The 16,657-nt window shown below is 49.0% G+C and overlaps 1 long non-coding RNA gene across 1 annotated transcript in view; it reads left to right on the plus strand.

Moving 5' to 3' along the window:
- The window catches only part of LOC101677016, a 113,939-nt gene extending 108,366 nt beyond the window's left edge, over positions 1-5,573 (plus strand). Inside the window, exons 3-4 of the long non-coding RNA XR_006604085.1 lie at positions 1,334-1,535; positions 4,960-5,573. This is a non-coding gene — a long non-coding RNA (uncharacterized LOC101677016). The remainder of the gene's footprint in view (positions 1-1,333; positions 1,536-4,959) is intronic.
- Positions 5,574-16,657: the final 11,084 nt, after the last annotated feature.

Here is a 16,657-nt window from a genome sequence, read left to right on the forward strand (position 1 = left end):
ATCGGTAACTGTTAGCCCAAGTGCCCCACACAAGGTGAACTTGACCTTTCCTATAAAACAGTTGTACTTGAACTCTCCATGGCGCTCCGGGTCTCTTCATATTCTTCTTTTAAGAGGTACCTTGCTTTAACCTTGCTGGTCAAGATGACAGATCATTTACATTAACAGATTATGCGGGAACGCTCCAGGTCTAAGCTGGAAGTGCATTAGCACCAGGTGCCTTGGGTCGCCAAGGGCAAGGGCCTGAGGAGAAGCCCAAACAGCTGACACCCCCATTTGGAAGGAGTGAGGTTTCACGGAAACATCTTATAACCACACCGGTCCCTGTTGTGGCACCCAGGAGATGCTGAGCCACACTGAATTTTAAACAGTTATCTCCCTCTTCTTCCCAGTTGCTTGCTAATGTATGCTTTGTTCCTTCGTTTATTCACTCAGGCATCAAACATGGGCTACATCATCACTGTATGCCGAGCATTATGGTAGGTGCTGAGGAGGATTAGAAGGAACAGATTGATCCTCCCCTCAAGATACTTTGAACAGAGGGGAGGAGGCAGACACAAACTCCCGTAACCAAAATGTCGTATGAAAATCGCTCCATCATCAAAATCTGAGCCACAGTTCTTCCCAAGACCGGGGGACCCCAGAGAGAGGGAAGGGGGAAGATTCCCAAGGGTGTTATTGAGCTGGGGATAGAATGACGAGTAGTATTTGTCTCAGGTGTAGACATGCGAAGAATGATGTTTCCGGTGGAGGGCACAGCGCCAGCAAATTTCAGGAGAGTGACTAGTGTATGGGAAAGTCTAACTGCTCTCGATCGCCTAGTGGCCACAATAGCAGTCTGGGATTTGCTGATACGTAAGGTCACAGGTACGCAGGATGTGAGTGGAAGAGCCAGTAAATCTCTCACTGCCCTGTTGTCTAGATTTTGTTCTTCAGATCCCAGGGTCCAATGTGCGGAGAGAATGGAAAGTTCGGTTAGGTCCTGCCTATCGGCATAAGCACTAACTCTAGGTCTTGTGAATGTCATCTGACCTCCTGAAGGAGACTCTGAGGGTTGGTGGTCAAGCTTGGCAGTGTGCCTTTGGACAAGGAAGAGTCTGTTTTGATGTACGTGGGGAGGGGCTGAAAGTCCCCATTCATGGCCAGTGCGTTCCTACAAAGCAGAGCAAATCACTTTGTGGAAACATCCTCTAGGTACCCACAGGGAAATGTCACAATTACAACTGACATTTATTGAACACTCTACCTGAGCCCAACAGTATTCTAAGTGCTTTACTATATTTTCACAACAAATCCAGAGAGTGGGTCTGTAATCATTTCATTATTTTGGCAGGGAGAAGTCTGTGGCACAGATAGGAGGGGTGATTTGCCCAAGGTCACACAACTAAAAAGCGGCTGAACATCTTTGTCTTCTTAACCAACTTCCTATATCCACTGAAGAGCGTGAGACCTCCATGACACATTTCCGTAGTTGGGTGCTTCATTCCTGTACATCATCTTATGATATCATCAGCAATGACAACTCTATGAGACAGGTATGACTTTCATGTTACAGATGGGGATACTGAGGCTCAGAAAAATTAATCAACTTATTGTCCAACAGCCAATAACTGATGAAGGTTCGCATTTAATGTTCCTGGCCTGAATGTTCCTGCCTCAAAGCTGATGTCCTTTTCACTCTACCATGCTGAATTCCCAAGAAAGAATGTCAGCAGACCCTGTTCCTTTTCTGGCCACTCAAGGAGGTGAGCACTGACAGTGCATTTCACTGAACAACTGGTTCCCTTGGGAACCCCCAGGAAGCCCCTCTCCACTCCGGGCTTGGCATGCAAGGCTGATCTTTACTGCTAAGATGTTATATCCTAGACCCCCTTCCCTCTCTGGCTTCTTTCCCAACAGGGTGAAGGCAAACTCCATGCAGTTACTGTGGACGGGAAATGAGTCATACATAGGCATGCTTCACAGGGGCTGTGTGTTTGGTTCCAGACCACCGCAATACCGCAAATATTGCAATAAAGCAAGTCAAAAGAATTTTTTGGTTTCCTGCTGTATATAAAAGTTACAGTCATACTACAATATAGTAGCAATAACGTTACGTATAAGCAAAGTCATTATGTCTCAGTACATTGTCTAAACAAACAACGTGCGTACCTTAATTAAAAAAAATATTGCTCAAAAATACTAGCCATCATCTGAACTTTTAGCAAGTCATAATCACTGATCCCGAATCACCATAACAAATATAGTAATAATGAAAAAGTTCGCAACATTGCGAGAATTACCAAAGATGCAGAGTGAGCAAATGCTGTTGGAAAAATGGTGCCCATAGACTTGCTTGTGGCAGGGCTCCCATTGTGAAATATTTGATATCTGTAAAGCACAATAAAACAAGTAGGCCTGTATCCAAGGGTCCCTTGTTTTAAAAGAATTCAAGAGCTAAAGTGAACTAGCCTTGTTCACCTTAGAGAAAGAAGTAGGCAACTCTGGCAGTAAATGGCCAGGCAGCAAATATTTTGGGCTTTGCAGGACATACAGTCTCTGTCACGAGTATTCAGTTTTGTATGAATGCAAAAGCAGCCACAGACAGTACCTACATGAATCAGCATGGCTGTGTTCCAATAAACCCTTAATTGACGATGCTGGGATGTGAATTTCACATCATTTTCTCATGTCGCAAAATATTCTTCTCTTGACTTTTCCAACCATAAAAAATGTAAAAACTATTTTTAGTTCATAGGTTGCACAACTCACATTGGGCTCAGTTGACCTGTGGGTGATAGTTTGCTTGGTTTGGTTTATAAAATTTTATTATGTACTTGTTAGGAAATCTAGTGTGTAAATCCAAACACAAGATATATCTCTTATTAACCATTTAAATACTCACCTATTTCTTTTTAATAATGCTTTATTCAGTTGAGCTCTGAAAACACTTGCAACCTGGAGCACACACAAAGACGAAAGTCATACTCTGTTGAAGATGACTTGACCCTTTCCACGAAGACAGACTGAAGACACGTTTTCTTTTTTCTTTTTTTAATGTTTCAAGCTTTTATTTAAATTCTAGTTCATGAAAATATAGCGTAATATTAGTTTCGAAGATTGATTTTCTTTTTCTTTCTTTTTTTTTTTTTTTAAGATTTTATTTATTTATTTGACAGACAGAGATCACAAGTAGGCAGAGAGGCAGGCAGAGAGAGAGGAGGAAGCAGGCTCCCTGCTGAGCAGAGAGCCTGATGCGGGGCTCGATCTCAGGACCCTGGGATCATGACCGAGCCGAAGGCAGAGGCTTCAACCCACTGAGCCACCCAGGCACCCCTCAAAGATTGATTTTCAATGATTGAGAATGCTACAAGTGCTTGTTCTATGGACACATTCTGTCTGGTGTGTTCATAACTCTAGATAAGGTGTTATTTGGACAATCTTTAGATTGACTTACAATAGCTGCCTTTATATCAAACACTTTGTTTTCTCATTAGGGACCTCATTCTCATTTTCAAGGTTTTTCTTCCACCTTTCTGCATCAAGACTGGAAAGATGTCATTTCTGAAAGTCATTAAGTAGCTCTCAGGGAGAAGCAGCAGCTCCTTGGGCCCCATCAAACAAGGAGCCCCAATAGCAAAGGATCCAGATCTCGACATGACTCAAAGAAAAAGCAAAACTTGGAATTTGGGTGTGCGTGTGGGACAACAGTCCCTCTGAAATGCTCTTCCAGTGTCACTTTCTTCTTCTATTCTCTGGCTTGGCCTGATGGTTGGCTTGTGCTCTAAATTTCAGTGTGAACTGGAGTCTGGTTTCCATAGCAATGGGTTTGCTGGCTCAGCATTGACCCCCGAACCGCCAGCCCCTCTCGTCCCTCTTTGTTGCTTTTTCCTTATTAAATTTAAAGAGCAGAGAAGTTGAGCCTCCTTGGTCGTGCTCCTGGTAAAGACTTGTACCTGTCCTGCTGATATGTGTGCCCTGGGCCCAAAGTATTAAGGGAAAAGCCTTGGAGCCCAGATGCACCCCTCTAAGTCCTGCTGCTGGAGGATGGGGCTGGTTTGCTGGGACATGGAGAGCAGCGCTTTGCTGCTGGGCAGTCAGCCGGGGAAACTTACCTGCATGACTGGTCCCCAAAGGGAAGACCTGTAACTCACCGGCCACAGGTGGTATTGATGCCCCCGGGGCCTGCTCTCCTGGGCATTCTGTTACCTCTGTAGGAAACCTAATCTATGCCTTTCATAAGGATGCGAGTTTGAATTTCCTTCTGCGACCCCCACTGTCCCACCAACCAAGGGAGCACTGGCTGGGGGATTTACCCCTGGTCAGAATTTGATTTTGTAACTTCAGAGTTTCTTTCTTCTGGGGCCACACTGCTGTCTTTGCCCCGAATTGGACAGTGCTGGGGGACAGGAAGGGGAGGTCTGGTGCCACAGGACCAGTGATGAAAGATTCAGGCTCTTGGTATAAACTCAAGGGTGCAGCTGACATGGTGTGGGAAAGATGACCTCCTATTTCATCGCCTCCCCTTGGGTCTTGCACTGTATTCAGGAGCCATGCACATCAGTGGGGGTGAGAATATATGAAGGCCCTAGATCCTGGCTACATGTAGGTCAGGGGCAGATGGTCCCTACCCCAGATCCCCCTTTGTGTGAATGCCCAGGGCCTGTATGCTGCCCATGTCTCTCACCACTGCAGGACTCCTCCCAGGAGGTAGGATCTTTCAGGCTGATCCCATTTGTAAGAAAGGGAACTCTGCTTTTGGGGTATGTTTTGAGAGATACCAGAAAGCTCTTGCATCAGTTAGTCAATGACACAAAAACATTGTGTAACACCTACCCAAAACTCAGGGGCTCAAAGGAACAATCATTTATTCTCAAGACTCTGCAGGTCAGCTGGAATTCACTGGGGCTGGGTGGATCTGAGCTGGGCTTTGGTGGACCTGCTTGGCTCTGCTCCAAGTGTCTCTACTCTTCTTCACAGGACCCGCAGACTGGCCTGGATATGCTCCTCTCATGAAAACGAAAGCACAAGTGGAAATCCTGGAGGTTTAATGGGACAAGTGAATTACATGGCCAAGCCCGAAGGCAAAAGGCTGGGAAAAAGGACCTGCAAAGTTACTGGGCAAAGACTGCTGAGACAGTAAAAGGATGCAGAATCGGGGCCAAAAACACAATCTACCATATTCTCTCCCTTCCCCAAATCTCCCCCCACAGACCTTTGACATGGCTTACAATCCCGCTCTTAAGACTATGTCTTTGCATTCAGATAGTGTCTGCACAAGGTCCTTGGGAAGGGGAGGACATTATGCCCAGCTCCTTAACTCTCCAGCAGCATTGGCGGTTCGCAGACAAAAGGGGTTCCTAGAGGATGGGGCCCAGGACCGAGGCATCTTGCAGTGGAAGGTGGACCACAACAATCGGGGTGAGCTGGTGTCACCGGCCCTTCATCCCTACCTGCCCTTATTTTGCCTATGTTGGGAGACAGCTACAGAAATTCTTCATCTGCCCCAGGAAACGTTCCATTATTTGAGCGGCTAGAAAATTCTTAGGTTGGAAACATGCAGAACACAGCAGTAAACTCTGTAGGAAACACATCCTCGGCTTCTCAGTGATGTCAGAATGTTTGTCTCTTTTTGTTTCTGTTTGGGCACATGGGACACGTGAGGGTGGGTGGGCGGCGAGTGGGAGTGTTGAGGTCTGTGTTTGTATGCGTGTGCGTTGTGTTCATGTTTTTGCCAATATGCCTGTCTCAGTCACGCTCAAAAATCTGTCTTCTTCGGCTGGGAACAGGAAGAGGTTTTCGTTATTAGACAATATTATCACCAAATAGTTATTTTTTTATTTTTTTAAACATGAGTTAAGAGGATAGGACTCCTTCCAAATCCACTTAATAAAAGGAGTGTGTGTGTGTATGTGTGTGTGTGCGCGCACGCGCGTGCTGGGTGTTGGGGGTAGGGTGGAACTAAAGAGAGGTCTTTCACCCCACAACCTCTCAGATTCCATTTCTGCTACGACGGAGATGAATTTGGTAAGTTATCTTATAAAATAATGCAGTTGTAGAAAAACCATGTCTTAATTAATTACATACGATTTCTAATCGTAGGCTCTCTCTATCCATCTACATCGCTGTCTATGTGTAATGTTCAATCTACTCAGTACTTTGCATGGCCTATCTTTTTTTTTTTTTTTTAACAGGTGGGGGATGGGGAAGAAGGATTGGCTGATGTTCTTTGGCTCGCTCTAATGCAATGAATCCTCCTGTATTTAAATTCAGTTGTAGTTCATAGCTGGGTAGATTGGTTCCTGGTGAGTACACCACCCCCAGTGCCATCCCCTAAAAAACCTCAGAGCGTGTATGCATAAAGGAGATGGTAGATTAGGTTACTGGGAGAGGAAATGTACAAATGTACCTTCGCAAGAAGATTAACTGATGGTAGCAGCGAGTTGCTGATGAAGGCAGTTTGTGTAAGAGCAGGCCCTAGCTGCCGGGGCCCATCTGTCTCTGCTGTCATTCTCTCCCTGGCTGCCTGTATGGCAGGCAGGCGGCCCTGGGCTCCCTGTGTCTTCTTCCTTCCTCTTCCTCCCCCCTCCACATGATTCCTGCCTCACTGGGCCCCAGAGGCACAGGCTTCCCAGTGGAGGGGAGTCAGAAAGGAGCTGCTAAGGCTGGGGGAGGCTGGGGGTTTCCTGTCTGTGCAGCAGCAGGGGAATCACCTTCCCAAACTGCTTTTTGTGGTCTTCAGAGACCGAGAGCCTTCCTCTGGGCAGGCTGCAGCGAGCCGTGGGCTGTGTCCTTCCTGGTCACTATCCATCCTGGGGCAACACTGCACCCAAACGCCCCTCTCAGGAAGTCACGGTCTCCCCACTGCCTTTGGGAGTTGGGAAACTCAGAAGACAGAAGTAACTCTTTGCCACTTCTGAGTCCTCCCTTCCAGGGTGCTACTTGGTTCTTTAGTTCTGTTCCTCTTAAACTATGTGTACACACACACTCACACGAACACTTGCATACACGTGAGCACACACACACAAAACCAGTCTCATTCTCCACACCCCCACTTCATCTCCCTCCTGTTAAAAACAGCAGCTGAGCTGTCCAAACCCTCTGCAAGGTGAAGTATACAAGTCCGCCTCTTACACCGTATCGTATGCGAGTATAAACACTACCTACACTACCAAGCTGGGCCTGTGCTGAGTCTGGCGTGGAATTTGTTCCGACCTGGGCGGTGGGAACCCGGCCACCTAGGAAGTGGAGGGGTTCTTCACAGACATGCTTCTGTGGCTTCACTGTCCTTTGGGCGGACTCGACTCTTTGAGGTGGATGTAACCCTTCCCCCGACCAGGGTTCCTTGTTAAATAAGCTAATTTACTTTTACAGGAGAGTCACTGTCCGGATTAACTCCTCCAAGTTCAATAGCTGTACAAAGACTCCCCTGTGTTATGCTGTGTGTTTAGGGCAGGCAGGACCTTTTAAAAGGCTGACCTTAGTTTGGCTATTTCCAGTTTTACTGGGGGAGGAGGTATACTTTGTCTCTTGGCATGTCCTGATCTCTGCAGCAAGACATCAGAGCATGAAAAGGTTCCACAGCAGTTTGTGCAATTATGCTGGTGAGCAAACGCTTCAATTAGTTCTGTGGCCAGAAAGTCTGGGGAGGGACTAAGCTGATGCGGTGGGGGGGGGGGGGTGAGGGGTAATGAATGGACCCATGTTGATTGCACTTCAGAAAGTTCTTGCTTCCTGAGAATAACATTGCCTTCAGGCAACAGCTTTGTACTGAATACTTAATGACCTCTCTTCAGCTTTGCGAACAGACAAACTGAGGCCTGGTCAGTGGTGTGCCCAGGGTCAGAAGGCCTTGTAACGGGCAGCACAGAGGGCAGAACTAGGAATCAGGCTTCCGGCCGGGGCTCTGGCCCCTGGACGCGGCAGCCTGAGGTCTATACCCCTCCAGGCGAAAGCATCTCCCCAGGGCTGTGTTAGCTGTCCTCGTGGTCCCCCGGTTCATGTTTAAATGTGTATGTGTGCGAACAAAACAACGCTTGCTTCCCCACAACCCACAAGACTTCTTGGCGGTTGCACGGACTCCAGTAAGCGCATGCGCGCATTGCAGCTCCAGTGCGCACACACAGAAGTTTTCATATTAGTTTCCTGAGTTCATGGATAAAGTCCAGAGCTGCCAAAGCTCCCACTACTTTGCCATGTCACACTAATAGCTTCCAGATCCCATCACATATTAAATTCATGCGGCTTCAGCGAAGCCATCTATTTAATGCAATTCGCTAAATGCCTGCGCAGCCCCGCTGACAGTGACATATTAGTTTTGCAGTCTTTTGCAATCTGATATCTCTGAATTTGCCACCGTACTAAAGATTTGATTAATGTGGTTCCATTTGGATGCAGTAATTGGCTGCGACTGTTGTAGAAAATAATCAGGCTTTCATTCCTTACAAGTGCACGGACATGCTAATGAGAGAGTGGGTTAATTAAGCCCAAGGCAGAAAGCGACAGTTACTGATGACTGTTATGACAAACCACCGACTCGGCATTTGGGAGCAGGACAGCAAATTTGCACTTTATGAAATTACAGGAAAGCTAGGACATAAGGAATAAATAGTTACATCTGTTTGGTGAAAGGGGGAAAAGGGTGGGGAGGCAAAAGAGGGGCTCAAGCAGAAGAGAAAAAGAACAAGTGAGAGATGGTCTCCCTAGCTCTGGGGCCCGACTCCCAGAATTCCGGAGCCCGGGAGAAGTCTCCCGTGTGCTTTGGTGGGCCCTTTCCATTGTACTTGCGCGGAAAGGTGCTGGCGGAGTGGGACGCACCCAGTCCCGCACTTGTGAATTACATACTTTCTGTAAAGGGACCAGCCAGGAACTCGGTTGCCTAGAAACAGAAGAGATTTGGGGAAGGAAGGCGAGGGAAAGGCAAGCAGGAGAGCACCCCTGTTCACGGACTTCTCATCTGTGGCAAGCTCGCGGAGGGGGCATGGGTCCTGGGGAGGTTATACTGCTCTCTCCCCTTGCCCGGGAAGCTGATTTGTACATCACCCGTGGGGGAATCAAACGCCTCGCTCCTTTTTTCAGCTCTTCAGCTCCTCAAATGAATTCCTGCTTCTGAGTTTGACTCTGAGACAGTCCTGGCTCCCTTCTTTGCAGTGGGCAGGTTATCTTCAGGCTCTGCTGCTCCCTTTGGGACTCTGACTTCTCTTACCTGACTCTGTTGTCCCTTTCTTCCTCTTGAAGCCTCTTGGGTCTCAAGGGACCAAGATTCCTGTTCACCCCCTGGGGTTCTGCCATGGTACATGGACTCACACACACTTCATCTCCCCTCCCCAACCCAGCCAGCTTGCAGTCCCCAGATCCCTCTGTTCGCACCCAGCCCATAACCCCTTCATTTCAGTCTGCACTCACGTCCCCTTTTCAACCAAACTGTGTTTATTGAGCACCTATTAGCTGCAAAGTACTGTGCTGGGCATGAGGAGAAACAGAAACTTGGGCCCTGGCTTTCGGGAGATTAAAGACTAGAGAGAGCCACATGTGTAAGGCACTAATGTTGATGAGTGACATGAGAGAGACATAAAAGAGTCTGAGGGAATCCAGGAGAAGGAAATCCCGTGGTGGTGTAGGCAGAGAAAATAGCAAGAGGAAAATGATGGAGACAGGCTGGTGCGGATGTGTCTGGGGGAGAAGCAGGAGACAAAGCTGGGCCGTCATCCATGCACACGTGGTGGAGAGTCTTCAGTGTCCCCTAAGGAGTTCAGACGTATTCTGCTAGTGTGGGACATTATTGCTTTTTTTTTTTTTTTTTGAGTCCTGAGGCTCAGAATCAGAGCTGAGCTTAGAGAAAGTATGTTGGAGGCAGGGGTGTGATAAAAGGTAGAGGGTAGAGAAGAGGGGGGAATAACTGGAAGACAGAGATCAGGGAGGCCATCGCCCTGGACATGCAGGGGAGGGTGGGTGGGACCTGGACAGCAGCAGGGGTCGTGCACAGGAACAGAAGCGGATCATTGTCAGTGCCGCACAGCAACCCTGCTCGAGCAGCTGCCCTTTCAAGCTTCTCTTTAGCTCAGAGCTGGGGCAGGAGGATTCCTGGAGGAAATTTCTGAGCAGAGCCAATTCATTTATCACCGTTGCACTTTCCTCGGGTGGTGAGTGTCCTCAGGTACATGAAAAGAAGGATTTACATTGAAGATACAGGAACTGCTACCTCCTTCTCTTTGAGAAATGGTGCAGCAGAAGGCTCCCTTCGATGGCAAGATTGTTGAGTACAGTTAAATACATACAAACCCAGTTTATGGATGATGGTTCCTGGAAATCTACTGGTTAATCACGGAAATTAACCATGGGAGAGTATCTAGACCTTGGTGAGCCATTCTTCGGACGGTCCTCAACTCTCCCCCATCCCGCCAAAAATTACAAACAATTTGCATACAGGAAATACATTATTTACCACAGCAGAGGAAGAAGGAATTTCTGCTCACGTAGGGCTTACTATGTCCAGAGCTTTACACACACTATTTATTATAGTTTTTTCTTTATTGCTGAGGACACAAAGGTTCAGAAATGTAAAACTGAAGCCTAGGTTTACGTAGTTGGTGAGTGGCAGGCAGAGACAGGTGTAAAAAAAATCCCGATCTGTCTGATAGGAAAATTGTGCTCTCTCTTCACCCCTGAGAATTCTTTTCATTATATGGGAATTTGTTAAACTGTGTGTTTCTTGATCAGGACTAGCTTCTAGTTAGGTAGAGTGTGTGTTTGTCTTCAGGCTCTGGTCCGAGCCTGTTCTGCCCCTGCCCACCTTCTCCTACCCTTCAGCACCACGGAGCGGTGCTGTCTGTAGGGGTGCTTAAAAGCACGTGGTCCGTGAATTTTGCAACACATCACAATCGAGGAGCTTTACGCTGGCCTGTCGAGGGCATCCCACCTTGCTGTCCCAGACGGAAAGAGATTGGAGAGGACAGGTCCCCAGAGGTAGACTTTGGCTAACGAGGTCGGACATGTCATTGGTGAGGCTTGTTTTGTGTTTCTCATGACTGGGCCACCCTTCTGGGAATGAGCCCCAGAGAAAGTATCAGCAAATCAGATTGGAAGTAGAACAGGTGTCTAGAGAAATCAAGAAGGGCCCCTCTCCAATCACCAGGAAGGATCATCACTCATTTGCCGGATTAGCTGGAGACTCCCAAACCTGCCAGCCTCCATCTGGGGGAGGTTCTGCTGCCTGAGCACTGGGGCCTGCCTGGGAGCTGGTGATTTAGACCAGAGGATTTTATGGTCTGAAAATGGCTTTAAAATTTGTTTGGAATTACCCAGAGCACATTTTAAACACTTCAATTGCTGTCTTCATATTTTTTAGTATTTGCAATTTACCTTAATACAATTCTTCCTCTATCTCTCCCAGCACGTCCCTCATACCTCTGTCTTTCCTCTGGCCCTCTGGAAAGGCTTCAGGCTTCAGCATTTCCCAGGCCCACTGGAGATCAGGAAGGGGTTCACCCCTGTTGCCTGAAGCCACTCCCTCTCCTGGGTTGTTTTTCTCGCTTTGTTCTGGATTGAATAGTGTTCAACCACTTTCTTTACTCTTTCCTTCCTTCCCTCCTTCTTTCCTTCTAGGCCGAGAATCTGGAACCTCAGAATATGACCTTATTTGGACATAGGGTCCTTGTAAATATAATGAGTGAAGATGAGGCCCTCCCGGATTGGTGTGGGGGGGCTCAATCCAATGACTGGTACTCTTATAGGAAGAGGACAGGACATAGGTCACATGAAGACCAAGGCGGAGTTGGAGAGACATGGCTACCCACCAAGGCATGCCAAAGCTTGCCGGGAGCCACCAGGAGCTGGAAAAGTGAGGAAAAATGTTTCCCTAGGACCCTAGGAGCAGGAATGTGTAGACCACCTCTGTTTCGGAGCCTCCAAAACTCTGAGACGATATATTCCCGTTGTGTGAAGTCACTCAGTTTGGGTCATTTGTTACTGAGGTGATGGGAAGCTAACACAGCCTCTTAGATGGCTCAGGGTTTGGCCATCTCTTCCAGGGCGCCCAGAGCAAGCTCACAGAGGAAGCCCAGGAAGGTCCCCCCATATCCTGCATCCCTCGGTTTGTAGGGTTTAAGATCCATCCATTGTAGCCAATAGCTCCTTTCCTCCATGACTCTGGGTGTCCAGTTCATAGGTCCAAGGTTACTCCCTTCAGCCGGGCTGTAGGCGGGATATCCTGGAGGTATAGGCAACAGCAGAACTCTATTGTTTGTGTGAGTTGAACATACACTAAGTACCAGGCCTCCCCTGGCTATGTTATCACTTCTTCTTCTTTTCTTTTTCCTCTGTTATCGCTTATCCTTAAGTCAAATAGTCCACAAATATTTGTGGCCTGTCTCTGACTTGAGGCCCCACCTTCCTGTGTGTTGGGAATGGGAGTAGATTAGATCCTAGCTTCTCCGCCCGTCCTTAACACTTGGGCCAGATGCTCCAGGAAGTTCTTCACGATCCTCCGGACCCGACTGGACCCCGACTCTTTTTGTCACCCGCAAGCCGGCTTCTTCCACCTTGCATTCCTCTCTCCTCCCTGCCCTGTCCCCCCTTTCTCACTGTGAAGGTCTTGCTCCTGGGGGCTGTCAGAGGGGTTCTGCACATTTTATACCTGACAGGACCTCTCCCAGAAACCCCGGAGGGAGACACCGTTAAAGTGTTTTATGTTGGGGAATAGGTTGGTTTCTACGCAATAAAAACCAAAGCCATTGAACAAGCAAGCTCCTGGGTGATTATTGGGACGGAGGAGATAGCTTCCATATGCCGGGTGGGTGCTCAGAGGCCAAGCCTGCATCTGTTCCCTTTGTTCTGTCAGAGAACAGAGCCAGGAGGGGGGCTGACCTCCCGATAAACCCTGAACCAGAACCCTCTGCCGGGCTTCAGGGAGGAGAGGGGGCTGGGAGCCGTGGAACAGGTTGGAGGGCAGCAACATCTGGCAGAAGGGGAGGTGGGCAGGGAGCTGGGTGACAGCGCAGCGGGGGCGAGGGGCGGGGGCCGGGCTGCCCCCTCCGTAATCAATAAACCCAGCTACCAGAGGAGATCAGAGAACCATTCATTAACGAGCTTGTTAAGTGATTGATAGGCTTAATTTTCCTGTCAAATGTGGACTTCCCTTGTAAACATGTCAATTGAGGAAAGTTCAAGCTTGTCACTTGGATTTATGGCTGGAATAACATGTAGGTGGAAAAGAGGGGCAGGTCCCCAGTGACCCATGCTGGCTGCTCTGGAAGGGCAAGGCCAGTGTATCCAGGTGCTGGCAGGGCGCTCCTCTTCTCTCCCTGCAGCTGAGACAACAATCACGGCCTCAGGGCCTCACTCTCTCATCCTCAAAGGAATGAGGGAAAGGCAATCCCACGCTGCCAGGCCTGCGCCCAGCCCCCGGCTCGAGGCTCGACTGTCTTCAGAGTGACTCACTGCTTCACCTTGAAATCCAGAGGGACAGCCCCTGTGTGGGAAAGGCTCCCCCAAGCCGTGCTTTTGGAAAACAGGTCTCCTTTCCCTTTCTAGTTGTCCCGGACCATCAAGACTGAGTGAAAATAGAAGCCGAAAGCCCCACTCTTGGGACACAAACAAGCCATCAGCTCCTCAGTGATCTGGAAAATTACTGGTGGCACTTGGGGGACAGGTTGGCGGGGAGGTGGGCACGGGTGGGGCGGGCCCCTCAAAAGGAGTGCAGGGCTGGTGGAGGGCAGCTGCGGGCAGTGGCCTAATGGGTGGTCCTGTGGGGAGCCCCTTTCTAACAGGCTCCATGTAATGCTCCGTGTTAAACTAGCCAAGCACAGTTACACTCCCCAGATGTGTAAGAAACTCAGGCCTGATATGAGGGAGCCTTTTGGATAATTGAAAATATGGTTCAAAATCTACTCTAATCCATTAGTATTATTATTGCAAAGCACGGAGTGGAGCAGACAGGATTCCCAGGGCTCCGCCGCAGTCTGCTTGAACCCGTGCTGCCTGCCCTCTTCTGTGTCAAAGTGGCCTCGGTCTGGTATCTCTAGCATGGCTGGGGACCACTGGGGCCCAGGGAACTCTGTCTTTCCCACCTTTGCATCTCCCGCAGGACACCTGGGAGGGGCCCGAGTGCGGGAGTGGCTGCCCCTTGCATGTAGCTGGACCACACAGCCCCAGGGACCCCTCTGCGCTCACGGCCCTCATCCTGGGGCATCAGGAGTTTCATTGCTGGGATCCTCGGTGCAGAGACAGTGGGGGGGGGTGGGCTTGGTGGGCAGATGACCTCTCCATGAAAACTCTGGAAGTCCTGTCCCCGCAGCACTTACCAAGTTGTGTGTGTGTGCACTCACGTGTGTGGGTGTGCTCGGCCAGGTTCTTGCAGACTGCAGCCCCTCTCTAGGCTGTCCTGGCCTTTCGTCCCATGATACAGCATCATCACATGGAAATACACGGCACACAGGAGCATGCACCACAGTATACCATCAAGTGAGGAATCAGGAGGGACACCCAATGGCTCTGGTCACCAGCTCCCCTTCGAGGTTCGACGTTTCCTCTCCGGGGAGGGGCGCCTAGGTTTAACCCTGTGGCTTGCTTACATTTTGACGTTCTCCAAGCGAGTAGTGGTCATAAGAACGGCAGAACACTCACTTTTTTGAACACTTGCCTTGTTCGAGCGCTCACCCCAGGGCTCTGCCAACACCTCTTACTCCTCACAAACCGCCAGTTCCACCCAAGGCCACACAGGGTGGCTGGGGTGGAGCCTGGCCAGCCGAGGACTACAGGCCTGGGGCTGGGCCACCTCTCTGCTGTGTTCTTTCCGGGCAACCCACAGCCACGCCAGCATTACGAAATTGCCACGTTTGGTCTATCGGTCAGAAATCGGGGTGTCTGTTTTGATGGCAGGATCTCTGAGCGCCCAATGGCAGGGAGTTTTTGAAATATGTTTAGTTTCAGACCCACAGGCCCATTTTTCTTCCTTATCTAAGTGCTGGTGGATAATAGGAGCTATATTACTGCTATAATGGGCTCTTGAATTGAGCCCCTGGAGAGGCGCCAGGACCAAGTTTGGACACAGTGAAGGCCCGGTTGGAAGGAGTTGCTTGGGGAGCTGGAGGCTCATCAGTCCTGGAGCCGCCTTCTGGCAGCCCCATGGACCCTCACTTTCCTTTAATGCAGTCAAGGCCACTGAACCCAGGCCCAGATGGCCTCCCTCCATATGCTATTGTGTTCCAGCCTGTAATTATTAATTATTACGATTCAAGTAATATCTATTATTTATTGAGCACCTACTCAGTGTCAGGGACAGCCCAAGCTACTTGACATATGCTCTTTCAATAACCATGGCCATGACACTAGCCCTTAGGAACCCTGTCATTTCTGTTTACAGATAAAGAAACTGAGGTTTAGAAAGTGTAAAATGACTTTCCCAAGGTTGGAGGTAAGGGCGTCTTCTCATTCTACCAAACTCCACTGCCTCCTATTCTCAGACCTCGGGCTTCCAGAGCCCTCTCCCTTCCCGTCCTCTGGTCTAACCGTCCTCTCCACTGATACATTTCCAAACACAGCAGCAAGGAGTATAGATCTCAGCCCCCAGGCTGCTCTTTTTTTCTGACCCAGTGTCTTTCCAAACAGACAAAAGAATCTTTGCACTCTGATGGGACAGGAGGGGCTCTTGGCCCTGTGGTTGGCCTGTGTGTCTGGGCATAGTTCCTAGCAGTCTTTCCCCAGGGAACTGAGGGATGGCTTCTAGTCCAACAGATATGCCTCCTTAACAGGTTCCCTTAGCCTGCAGAAAGCAGTGGCACATTCTGTGGCTTCCAGACCCATAGGCCCCTTCCCCCACCTCCGGACTCTGGTCTGCCTCTCCCCAGAGCACTGGATGCTGCTTCCCGGTGCCCCTGATCCCTGCATGGGGCATTCAGTGTGGGGTCCGAGCATCCTCTCTCCCAGGGGCTTTCCCTTTTAGAGAAAGAAGCAAGAAGGTGTGTCCTTCATTCATTAAATACATCTTGCGGCTCTTCTCTGCCTGGTATGTCCTTGAACCCAAGCATTTTCATGCAAAGAGGACTTTGATGAACTGCCCCGTTTCAAAGAGACAGGGAGATTCTTCAGCTTGCATGAAGTAGTTGGAAAGTCCCAAGCTCCCCCGTGCTGCTGGGAGCCCCTGGGAGCCAGCAAGTGAGATGAATTAGAAGCCTAGAGCAAAATATTTGGTTTCATGCAATTTAGTTTCTTTCTACTACTTGCTTAAAATTCTGTGGAACAATTAAATCTTAAAAGTGTCTTGTGAATGCCTTGGGCTGCCTTCTCCTTCAGGTTTATTGATTGTATTTGATATCACTCACAAGAGCGAGATTTTTTTTTTTTTTTGTAACATTTAATAAGACCGCTGGGTTGGAACCCAGAAAGAGAAAGTCCGCCACATCAGAGAGCACCTGAGCTCTGACAGCAGGCTCAGCATACGGGAAATCTCTCATCATTCTCTCAACTTCCTGAGGTTGCCTTTGAATCCAGGCCTCCCTTGGCTGGGCCCAGTGAGGAAATAGTCACGAAGGGAGGTTTGGTGTCCCTGCCTTTGCAGTATAGATTATCACTGGGAAGAAAGCAGAGGATACCCCAGACAAAAAAGGTTAAGGACCCGTTAGGCAGACAGATAAACACAAACGGGTAGAAGGAGCCTCTCCCTGCCTCCAGCCCTGCAGAA

Source organism: Mustela putorius, unplaced genomic scaffold (assembly GCF_011764305.1).
Source record: "Mustela putorius furo isolate JIRA1106 unplaced genomic scaffold, ASM1176430v1.1 tig00003976_pilon_pilon_pilon, whole genome shotgun sequence".
NCBI classification, from domain to species: domain Eukaryota; kingdom Metazoa; phylum Chordata; class Mammalia; order Carnivora; family Mustelidae; genus Mustela; species Mustela putorius.